The sequence below is a fragment of the Chlorocebus sabaeus genome, chromosome X (genome assembly GCF_047675955.1).
Source record: "Chlorocebus sabaeus isolate Y175 chromosome X, mChlSab1.0.hap1, whole genome shotgun sequence".
In the NCBI taxonomy this organism is placed as follows: Eukaryota; Metazoa; Chordata; class Mammalia; order Primates; family Cercopithecidae; genus Chlorocebus; species Chlorocebus sabaeus.
This window is the reverse complement of record NC_132933.1, coordinates 140,047,376-140,058,751: the sequence shown is the minus strand read 5'-3', so window position 1 is coordinate 140,058,751 and position 11,376 is coordinate 140,047,376. Positions and strand designations below refer to the sequence as shown.

Below are 11,376 nucleotides of genomic sequence, written 5' to 3'. Positions count from 1 at the left end.
ATTTTTTAAATAATGGTGATCTATAAGGCAGTGGTTCTCAAAGTGAGGCCCTGGACTAGCAGCATCTGCATCACCAAAAACCTTAGGAGAAAATTGAAAACCACCCTAATAGGTAAGTCCACGCTAGGTGCTAATGTAATGGTCCCTGTCTGTTGCGTAAGGAAAGATCACTTCCTTCTCTGATAAAAATGGCTCTGGTTCTGGTAAGTTATACTCGAATTTAATTATATTTCATGGCAAATCTTGTAAATCAGCTGAAAAGTTATGCCAACTTGGTGGACATTGGCAGAGAATACAAGCTTCTGACTTACCTCAAGGTTTGAATGTACCTAGAACAAAAGTTTCTGGTATTTGTACTCACTTAACCAACAACTATAATTGCCGGGCACTGTTGTGGTTGTTTGGGATATTTCAGTTGTTACTAACGCTTTGGTTTTATGGAAAGACAAAGACAATGCTGGTCTTCTAGCAGCACAAAGCATAAGGTAATGTTCCTATATTATTCATATTCCATTGGCAAAAATGCAGTTATTATCAAAAAACATTGAAATTAAAAGTACTTAAGTCATTTGTAATAAGGGATTCAACAAACAGCCAATATCTAAGCAATTTCCAATGATTTCAGTAATATGAGAATTGCCTTTAAAAAGTAATGTTTTAGGGCCAAGTGCAGTGACTCACGCCTGTAATTCCAGCACTTTGGGAGTCAGAGGCAGGAGGATCGCTTGAGTCTAAGAGTTCAAGACCTGCCTAGGCAACGTGGCGAGACCCTGTCTCTACAAAAAATTTAAAACTTAGCTGGGCATGGTGGTGCATGCCTGTGGTCCCAGCTCCTCGGGAGGCTGAGATTGGAGGATTGCTTGAGCCTGGAAGATCAAGGCTGCAGTGAGCCATGATCACACCACTGCACTTCAGCCTGGGTGACAGAGTGAGACCTTGTCTCAAACAAACAAACAAAACAAATAGAGAATAAAAAGTTTAGAAACAGACACAACCGGCTCTAGGAAAACAACTCAACTGTTGAGAGCAATAAGACATATGTACTGATAGCCTATCAACTTGAGACATTAATAAGAAATCGACCAACTTTTTTTTTTTTTCAACAGAAGGTAAGGAGAATGCAGGTTAACCAGTCAGAATTTCAGGTCAGTTAGTCAAGAGAGTTTGGACTACGCCTGTTGGTCTCAAAGTTGGTTATCAATTGGAATCACATGGGCATCCTTGAAAATTCCAAATACTCAGGCAACACCCAAGAGTAGTTAAATCAGAACCTTTGGTGTCAATACAGTAGTCAGGAACTTTGTAATGATCCTATTCCAATGTGCAGCCGAGATTGAGAAGCTCCAGTGTAAGGTCATGGACCATGAAGCTTTCAAGTTCTGCCGCCTGCTCTCAACATTTATGTGTATCAGCTTTGGGAAACTATGTGTAGATGGTATGAAGAATGGCAGAAAGTGTATAAAGGAACAAAGCACCACCATTAATTCTACAAATCAGTACAAGTTAGTAGCTACAGTTTGGAGAATTTAAAACATTTTCCTCTTTAGTAAGAATTCCTACAAAGTAATGCCCATTTAAAATCCTAATCTATTTCAATTGCTTGCCAGAAATGTTGTATCCATTTGCACTCTCACCCAAAGTCCCTAAATCCTGGCAAACACTGTGAATTGATCATCTTTTTCCTTTTTTCCAATCTGATAATTTAACAGTACTGGGGTATTGTTTTATTTGCATTTCTGTAAGAACTTTATTTTATTGACTACAAATATTTTCCTTTCCAGGATCTATAAAGCAATATAGCAATATAAATAATATCCTATAAACATACTCAAACCTCGTTAACCTATCACCTATTATTGCAATACTATTTTTAGATTTTTTCTTCAATAGCAAAAATACTTTATTACTGATTAAAAATAGTATATATGCACTGACAAAATTTTGATAAATGCAAAGACAAGTAATGAAAATAATCAGCAATAACAATGGCTAAAAGTGGAGTATACATACAAACAAATACTTGTTTTAAAACTTTTTTTGGTTTACTCTTAGCATAGTACCTTTTTCCATGTCATGTAATATTCTAATATGTGACTTTTAGAGGCTGCATAGTATTCTAAAGTAATATATTTTAAATCCAATATTCTTCAAAAAAATCTGAAACAACAGATCTTGACTTGAATATGAAATTTTTAACATTTCTGTTGTATATACTACAAGTGGTGGATTGCTACTTTGGTGGTTCCCGATGAACCATAACTCCTGGTATTCACACTTCTGTGGAGTATCTTTCCATATGAACTTTGGGCTCGGCCAATAAATAGGACATTAGCAAGAATGATGTAAGCAAACACTTGATAAGTGCTGGCACATTGGAGCTTATCTCTCTTGAAATGCTTACTCTCAGGATCAAATCACCGTGAAAAGAAACCCAAGCTAGCCACATGGGGAAGAAAAGAGGAAAAGACTACGCCCTCTCAACCGTCCCCACTGGGGAACTAGACATGTGAACAAAGCCATCTGATTGCAACCTCACAGGAGACCCCAACTGAAACCAACCAAAGAACAGCCCAGCAGAGCCCCAGTCAACCACAGAATCATGAACAAATAAAATGGTTGCTGTTTTAAGCAGGTACGTTTTGGGATGGTTTGTTACACAGCAAGAGATAAGCAAAATGTGACAGCATCTAATAGGAATACCTGCTTTAAATATGAAAAAGAAACCCTTAGGATCATAAACTCAAGAAGAATTTTTTGTTTTTATCTAGTCAGATTGCTGAGGTCCTGGCTGTTTAGATGACTTACGGAAAGAACTTGGGCAGTAGAGTCAAGATATGAATAGTAACCCGGTTTTATTACTAGAGATTTGACTTCGTTGAGCATCAGCTTTCTTGTGGGCAAGTTAGGTTTTAACAATAGCTGCCTTGCAGGTGTTTTATTTTCAAGCATTATGAATGATGGCGCCTCAAGTTCCATAACAAGATGAAGGCATATGCAGGTGTGAGTTAACATTTTCATTGGCTGGCCATGTATGTTGAATCCCAAACAAGTGAAGGTCTTCACTATACCTCACCACTCACGAATCTACTTATGGGTCTCAGATGGTGAGCTAGATTGTCAGTAACACCCACCTCAGGAAAACTGCTTCTGAGTTTACAAGACAGCAGGCGGAACCGCTCAAAGACCAATGCATGCATGAATAGTCTTTCCTCTTTTTTTTTACCAGGTCAACTACTTGATTATTTGCATCAGGGGCCTTTTTTCAAGGCATCTGACCTTTGGGACTCATCTGGAAAAATCTAGTATGTACTTAGGACCAGCCTTCAACACAAAGGAAGGTTTTTGTTACATTCGTTTGCATATCCTGTCAAGGATATCTTCAGAACACTTTCATTTCATAGTAAAATGAAACTTACAGAAGAACTAAGCAGTGAAGTGCTTCATACTTTAGTTTAAAAGGGGAATGAGAAACAAAAGACAAGGTTAATTATGACACCGGGGCTTTACAATGCTAAAAATATCCTATATACAAAGGGATATGTAGGCTGTGTTCTTTTTCCATGTCATTACAAAGAACAGGCTCAAGGTATCTGCAAATTTCTAATAAAAATATTATTACTTGACAAATGTCCATGGTTGTATCTAACTGAAGGGGTTAAAACTTTTAGACTTGTTATACAAATACCACGATATTTGTCATGAAAGTCTTCCCTCCTTTGCATCAAGCAGACCCTGACTTACAACATCTGAGAGTGGAAAAAACTAGCATGAACTGTAAGGAAGTGGGATTCATACCTACCTCTCACTCACACGCTCATCCAAACCAAGCAACTTGCATAAAGAAACCTGAGACTTTGTACTTCCACATGCTGGCAACACAGCATTAACTAGACTCGGGCAACTTGTTTAAGGGGTTTATTTAAGTTCCTATCAGTAAAGAGGTGTTTTTCCAGCTTTGGGAGAAGATGTATGATGCCAAGTTTGTTTGTTTGTTTTTTTTAAGTTTAAAAACTTTTATAAGTTTAATGTTGGCATTGGATGTTTACATAGTAACTGGTACAATTTACATCGGTTTTATATTTACCTATGTTTGCAAAGATGTCATGTACACAAAGATACATATTCAATAACTGAGAAACAAGTGAAACTTCTGATCTATACTTTCAGGTTTGTTTCATAATGATAGTTCTGATAAGGATCCTCAGCATACCAGTTTCACCTCTTCCAGAAGGACGTTGTCATTTTATCTAAGAGTTTACTCTGGGATTTATTGCAGAACACAAATTCCCTCAATCGCTTTTTTCTTGTAGGTATCTTTTTCCAGAATTTTTTCTTATAACCAGCTTTTCTCCTCACCCAAAGGCCAGAATGAAGTTGAAGAAACCTATAGATGACAGTTTTCACAGTCTTTCTCTTGTCTTTTTGTGTACTGATGTATATTACAGTTCTGACTGGCAGCTTCAGGACACTTGGAAGCAAGGGGGCCACTCTATTGGGGATCACTGAAGTATGCCCACATGTCAAGTTTCTGACAGATGTGATAAGCCTGGGAGTGGAGGAAATGAATGGTGTCTGAATATGACTAAAACATCCAGTAGACAATGCAGAAATAAGAGAGGCATTCCTGGCACAGTTTCGGTGGGCTGGAGATGCAAAAATATTCAGGAGCCATAGATTCCTGAAGCTGCTCTCATCGCACCAGCAAAAGCAGAGGCAGCCATCTTGCCATCCTGCTATGTTGCCAAGTTTCTTTCTTTTTTTTTTTTCTTTGAGATGAAGTCTCACTCTTGTCCCCAGGCTGGAGTGCAATGGCACAATCTCGGCTCACTGCAACCTCCGCCTCCCTTGTTCAAGTAATTCTCCTGCCTCAGCCTCCCGAGTAGCTGTGATTACAGGTGCCCGCCACCATGCCCAGCTAATTTTTGTATTTTTAGTAGAGATGGGGTTTCACCGTGTTAGCCAGGATGGTCTCAAACTCCTGACCTTAGGTGATCCACCCGCCTTGACCTCCCAAAGTGCTGGGATTACAGGCATGAGCCACCACGCCTGGCCAATGCCAAGTTTCTATTGAACCACTTTGATGTCTATGTCTGAGTCAAATGGCAGAGCTGGGACTCAAACCTAGGACTTCTGTCCATGACCATATCTTTGTTTAATCGCCACTCTGGATGCTGATCAAGTCTGATCTTCCTTTTCATTTCAGAGCATTCACCCCAGGAGTCCTTCAATGTTTAAATCTCTAGATTAAAATATGGTACTGCTGGGTATGGTGGCTCACGCCTATAATCTAAAAATATTGGGAGGCTGAAGTGGGAGGATTGCTTGAGACCAGGAGATCAAGGCCAATGTGGAAAACATAGTGAGACCCTGTTTCTAAAAATAAATAAATAAAATAGAATAAAATATGGCACTAAACTGGGTGGCCAGATAAAATACAGGACACCCAATTAAATTTGAATTTCAGATAAAAAATAATTTTTTAGTAGAAGCATGTCCCGATTTGCTAAATTTGGCAACCCTACCCTAAACCTTACCTACCCACCAAGGGCTGCTCCCACTCCTCCTCATTTCCACCTAAAAGGAAAGAAGAAATACAACAAGACCTAGAAAACAAAGTATGAGGTGCCCCAGCCAGTGAGAGGCCAATTCTCACAAGATAAAGAGAAGAACTGTATCCTCTCCATCCAGTGATCTCTCTTGAGCTAACTTACAGATGGGGGACTAGACCAATAAGGTAGGATCTTCTACGTCATCACTCAGACTGGGGTAGTTCACTGGAGCCACAGCTAACTCTTCAGAAGAAGGTCTTTCGGAGGCCCAAGGGTATTTATTGCACTAGTGCTTGCCATACCAAAGATGAGAAACAACCCAAATGTCCGTTAGGGAAATGGTTAAGTACATTGTGAAACATCCAGAAAATGGGATGTTTTCCGGCTATGAGAAGAAAAAATACAGATGCTCCTGAGATAAAGGTACAGAAGGAACTGCAAATGAAAAAAAAAAAAAAAAAGGGAGAGAGGAAGAGAGTATATGCTAACAAAGTATGACAAAGGCAAGGCCAGAAGAATATGTTTTTACTTGCTAGTATGCCTAAAGAAACTCTGGAAAGATAAGCAAGGAACCAATAAGAATGGTTTCTTGTGGGGATGAGTGTGGGATTGGGTGGATGGTCTATAAGAAGAGCAGAAAAGTTTTTACTCTGCATCTATGTATTTATGTATGTATGTATATGCATGGATGTATGTATAGACACATTTATCTGTACAGAAAAGAGTTAACATGGTGCCGGGTGCCATGGCTCATGCCTGTAATCCCAGCACTTTGAGAGGCCAAGGCGGGTGGATCTCCTGAGGTCAGGAGTTCGAGACTAGCCTGGACAACATTGTGAAACGCTGTCTCTACTAAAAATACAAAAAATTAGCCAGGCGTGGTGGTGGACACTTGTAATCCCAGCTACTCGGGAGGCTGAGGCAGGAGAATCGCTTGAACCCCGGAAGCAGAGGTTACAATGAGCCAAGATCGCGCCATTGCACTTCAGCCTGGGCAACAAGAGCGAAACTCGATCTCAAAAACAAAAAACCAACAAACATGGCAGGCCTGAGACTGCTCTCCTTAGAAAGCCCTGCTTGTAAGGTTGGCCCTTGGCTCATGTCTGGGAACTTGGATTTCAGGGTGGTTCCCACCATTCCCAGAACTGAGAAGAGTGGCTCACTGCTCTTACACATTTGTACAAACAATATGGTTTTTGCTGCACACCTGCTTTCCTATTGGGAGGCTGGAATTTTGGTACGTGCTGGGCAGAGTGTGCCTACATGACCAGCCCCCAGTAAACACCTTGGGCACTGAATCTCTAACGAGCCTCCCTGGTAGAGAGCAGTTAGCATGTGTTTTCTCAATTTGTTGCGGAAGGAATCAAGTACATCCGTGTGACTAAAGTGGGAGGGGATGCTTGGAAGGTTGGGCCTGGTTTCTTCTGGGCATCGCCTCATGCACCATTGTCCTTTGCTGCTTTTGATTTGTGTCTTTTCACTGCAATAAATCATAGCTGTGACCATACTCTATTGAGTCCTGTGACTCCTAGTGGATCACCAAGCCCGGGGCGGGAGAGTCTTGGGGACCTCCGACACACTACACAGTCCCTTTCTCTCTCTCTCTCTCTCTCTCCCCCTCCCTCCCTTCCACACACACTCCATCTCTGTATAAGAATTCTGTACCACACAAATATGTATTAAAATGAAATAAAAAATAAAAAAGGCCTTTGTTTAATATTTGCCTAACCAAAAGCTCCATTCAATCTGCTTTTCTTTCCTTCCTTCTTTTCTTCTTTCTTTTCTCCTGTCCTTCATTCTTTCCTTTTCTTCCTTCCTGCCTGCCTTCTCTCCCTCCCTCCCCCCAACTCTCTTTCTTTCTCTTTCTTTCCTTCGCTCTCTCCCTTTCTTCCTTGTTTTCTCTGTCTCTATTTTTCCATTTACTACATAGAAGTTCTTACCATATGACTATGTATTTTCCAGCAAAATTGAAGAAAAAGTTAAAAAGCTATTGTCTTATATTTGCCAACTAACAGCCCCATTCAAAATGTGTCGAGGGGAGAGAAAAGAAAAGCAAAAGAAACAAAGAATATAACAAACATCACTGCCTCATTCTCTTTTGAGGAGACAGAAAATTCTCATAGCTCTTAAACAACAGTGTCAGGTTTGGCGTGTTTTTCTGTTGTTCAGCTTTAACACAGTAGTGTTTCAAAATCTTAAGGCTTTGTTGTAGAAGAAAATGTTCCTGTTTGAACATATAAAACAATCCAGCATATAACTAGAAATACAGGTCTGCCAATCATGGTAACACTTTTGTGACAAAACTTAAAGTTATCTTTGGCGGTGATATACATTTTTAAGAAGTTATTATATATGCAAAGATTGTAGAGAAATTACAGAGACACAACCAAACTCACTATGTAAACACTGAGTAGTTCTTGAATCAGAAAGAAAATAAAGCTGTAAAAGATATTTTGGGCACAAATTGAAAAAATGTGAATACAGAACTATATGAGATATTACAAATTATTAGTTTTTAAATTCTACTTTAAGTTCTGGGGTACATGTGCAGAATGTGCAGGTTTGTTACATAGGTATACATGTGCCATGGTGATTTGCTGCACCCGTCAACCCAAAATCTAGATTTTAAGTTCCACATGAATTAGGTATTTGTCCTGATGCTCTCCCTTCCCTTGCCCTCCACCCTCTGATAGGCCCCAGTGTGTGCTTTTCACCTCCCTGTGTCCATGTGTTTCGATTGTTAAACTCCCACTTATGAGTGAGAACATGCAGTGTTTGGTTTTCTGTTCCTGTGTTAGTTTGCTGAGAATGATGGTTTCCAGCTTAATCCATGTCCCTGCAAAGAACATGAACTCATTCTTTTTTATGGCTGCATAGTATTCCATGGTGTATATGTGCCACGTTTTCTTTATCCAGTCTATTATTGATGGGCATTTGGGTTGGTTCCAAGTCTTTGCTATTGTGAATAGTGCTGCAATAAACATACGTGTGCATGTGTCTCTATAGTAGAATGATTTATAATCCTTTGGGTATATGTCCAGTAATGGGATTGCTGGATCAAATGGTATTTCGGTTCTAGATCCTTGAGGAATTGCCATGCTGTTTTCCTCAATGGTTGAACTAATTTACACGTCCACCAATAGTGTAAAAGCTTTCCTATTTCTCCACATCCTTTCCAGCATCTGTTGTTTCCTGACTTTTTAATGTTTGCCATTCTAACTGGTGTGAAATGGTATCTCGTTGTGGTTTTGATTTGCATTTCTCTAATGACCAGTGACGATGAGCTTTTTTTCATATGTTTCTTGGTTGCATAAATGTCTTCTTTTGAGAAGTGCCTGTTCATATCTTTCACTCACTTTTTGATGGGGTTGTTAGTTTTTTTCTTGTAAATTTGTTTAAGTTCCTTGTAGATTCTGGATATTAGACCTTTGTCAGATGGATAGATTGCAAGAATTTTCTCCAATTCTATAGGTTTCCTGTTCACTCTGATGATAGTTTCTTTTGCTGTGCAGCTCCTCTTTAGTTTAATTAGATCCCGTTTGTCAATTTTGGCCTTTGTTGCCATTGCTTTGGTGTTTTAGTCATGAAGTCTTTGCCCACGCCTGTGTCCGGAATGGTATTGCTTAAGTTTTCTTCTAGGGTTTCTATGGTTTTAGGTTTTATATTTAAGTTTTTAATCCATCTTAGTTAATTTTTGCATAAGGTGTAAGGAAGGGGTCCAGTTTCAGTTTTCTGCATATGGCTAGCCAGTTTTCCCATCACCATTTATTAAATAGGGAATCCTTTCCCCATTGCTTGTTTTTGTCAGGTTTGTTAAAGATCAGATGGTTGTAGATGTGTGGTGTTATTTCTGAGGCCTCTGTTCTGTTCCATTGGTCTATATCTCTGTTTTGGTACCAGTATTATGCTGTTTTGGTAACTGCAGCCTGGTAGTATTGTTTGAAGTCAGGTAGTGTGGTGCCTCCAGCTTTGTTCTTTTTGTTTAGGATTGACTTGGCTATACGGGCTCATTTTTGGTTCCATATGAAATTTAAAGTAGTTTTTTACTAATTCTGAGAGGAAAGTTAATGGTAGCTTGATGGGGATAGCACTGAATCTATAAATTGCTTTTGACAGTATGGCCATTTTCATGACATTGATTCTTCCTATCCATGAACATGGAATGTTTTTCCATTTGTTTGTGTCCTCTCTCATTTCCTTGAGCAGTGGTTTGTAGTTCTCCTTGAAGAGGTCCTTCGCATCCCTTGTAAGTTGGATTCCTAGGTATTTTATTCTCTTTGAAGCAATTGTGAATGGGAGTTCACTCATGATTTGGCTCTCTATTTGTCTATTATTGGTGTATAGGAATGCTTGTGATTTTTGCACATTGATTTTGTATCCTGAGACTTTGCTGAAGTTGCTTATCAGCTTAAGGAGTTTTTGGGTTGAGATGATGGGGTTTTCTAAATATATAGTCATGTCATCTGCAAACAATTTGACTTCCTCTCTTCCTATTTGAATACCCTCTATTTCTTTCTCTTGCCTGATTGCCCTGGCCAGAACTTCCAATACTATGTTGAATAGGAGTGGTGAGAGAGAGCATCCTTGTCTTGTTCCGGTTTTCAAAGGGAATGCTTCCAGCTTTTGCCCATTCAGTATGATATTGGCTATGGGTTTGTCATAAATAGCTCTTATTATTTTGAGATATGTTCCATCATTACCTAGTTTATTGAGAGTTTTTAGCATGAAGGGATGTTGAATTTTATTGAAGGCCTTTTCTGCATGTATTGAGATAATCATGTGATTTTTGTCATTGGTTTTGTTTATGTGATGAATTACGTTTATTGATTTGCATTTGTTGAACCAGCCTTGCAGCCCAAGGATGAAGCTGACTTGATCGTGGTGGATAAGCTTTTTGATGTGCTGCTGGATTCAGTTTGCCAGTATTTTATTGAGGATTTTTGCATCGATGTTCATTGGGGATATTGGCCTGAAATTTTCTTTTTTTGTTGTGTCTCTGCCAGGTTTTGGTATCAGGACGGTGGTGGCCTCAAAATGGGTTAGGGAGGAGTCCCTCTTTCTCTATTGTTTGGAATAGTTTCAGAAGGAATGGTACCAGCTCCTCTTTATGCCTGTGGTAGAATTCAGCTGCGAATCCATCTGGTCCTGTGGTTTTTTTGGTTGGTAGGCTATTAATTACTGCCTCAATTTCAGAACTTGTTATTCGTCTATTCAAGGATTCAACTTCTTCCTGGTTTGTCTTGGGAGAGTTTGTCTGTCCATGCAATTTTCCATTTTTTCTAGATTTTCCAGTTTATTTCTTAGAGGTGTTAATTGTAGTCTCTGATGGTAGTTTGTATTTCTGAGGGATCAGTGGTGATATCCCTTTTATCATTTTTTATTGTGTCTATTAGATTCTTCTCTCTTTTCTTCTTTATTAGTCTAAGTAGTGACCTATTTTGTTAATCTTTTCAAAAATCCAGCTCCTGGATTCACTGATTTTTTGAAGGGTTTTTTGTGTCTCTATCTCCTTCAGTTCTGCTCTGATCTTATTTCTTGTCTTCTGCTAGCTTTTGAATTTGTTTGCTCTTGCTTCTCTAGTTCTTTTAACTGTGATGTTAGGGTGTCGATATCAGATCTTTTTAGCTTTCTGATATGGGAATTTAGTGCTATAAATTTCCCTCTTAATACTGCTTTAACTGTGTCCCAGGGATTCTGGTACGTTGTATCTTTGTTCTCCTTGCTTTCAAAGAACTTATTTATTTCTGCCTTAATTTCTTTATTTACCCAGTAGTCATTCAGGAGCAGGTTGTTCAGTTTCCATGTAGTTGTGTGGTGTTTAGTGAGT

At 39.2% G+C, this 11,376-nt stretch overlaps 1 pseudogene; it reads right to left on the bottom strand.

The window, feature by feature from the left end:
• Positions 1-4,215: 4,215 nt before the first annotated feature.
• On the bottom strand, positions 4,216-4,721 carry LOC119620000 (large ribosomal subunit protein bL35m pseudogene; annotated as a pseudogene).
• Between the last annotated feature and the right edge of the window lie 6,655 nt (positions 4,722-11,376).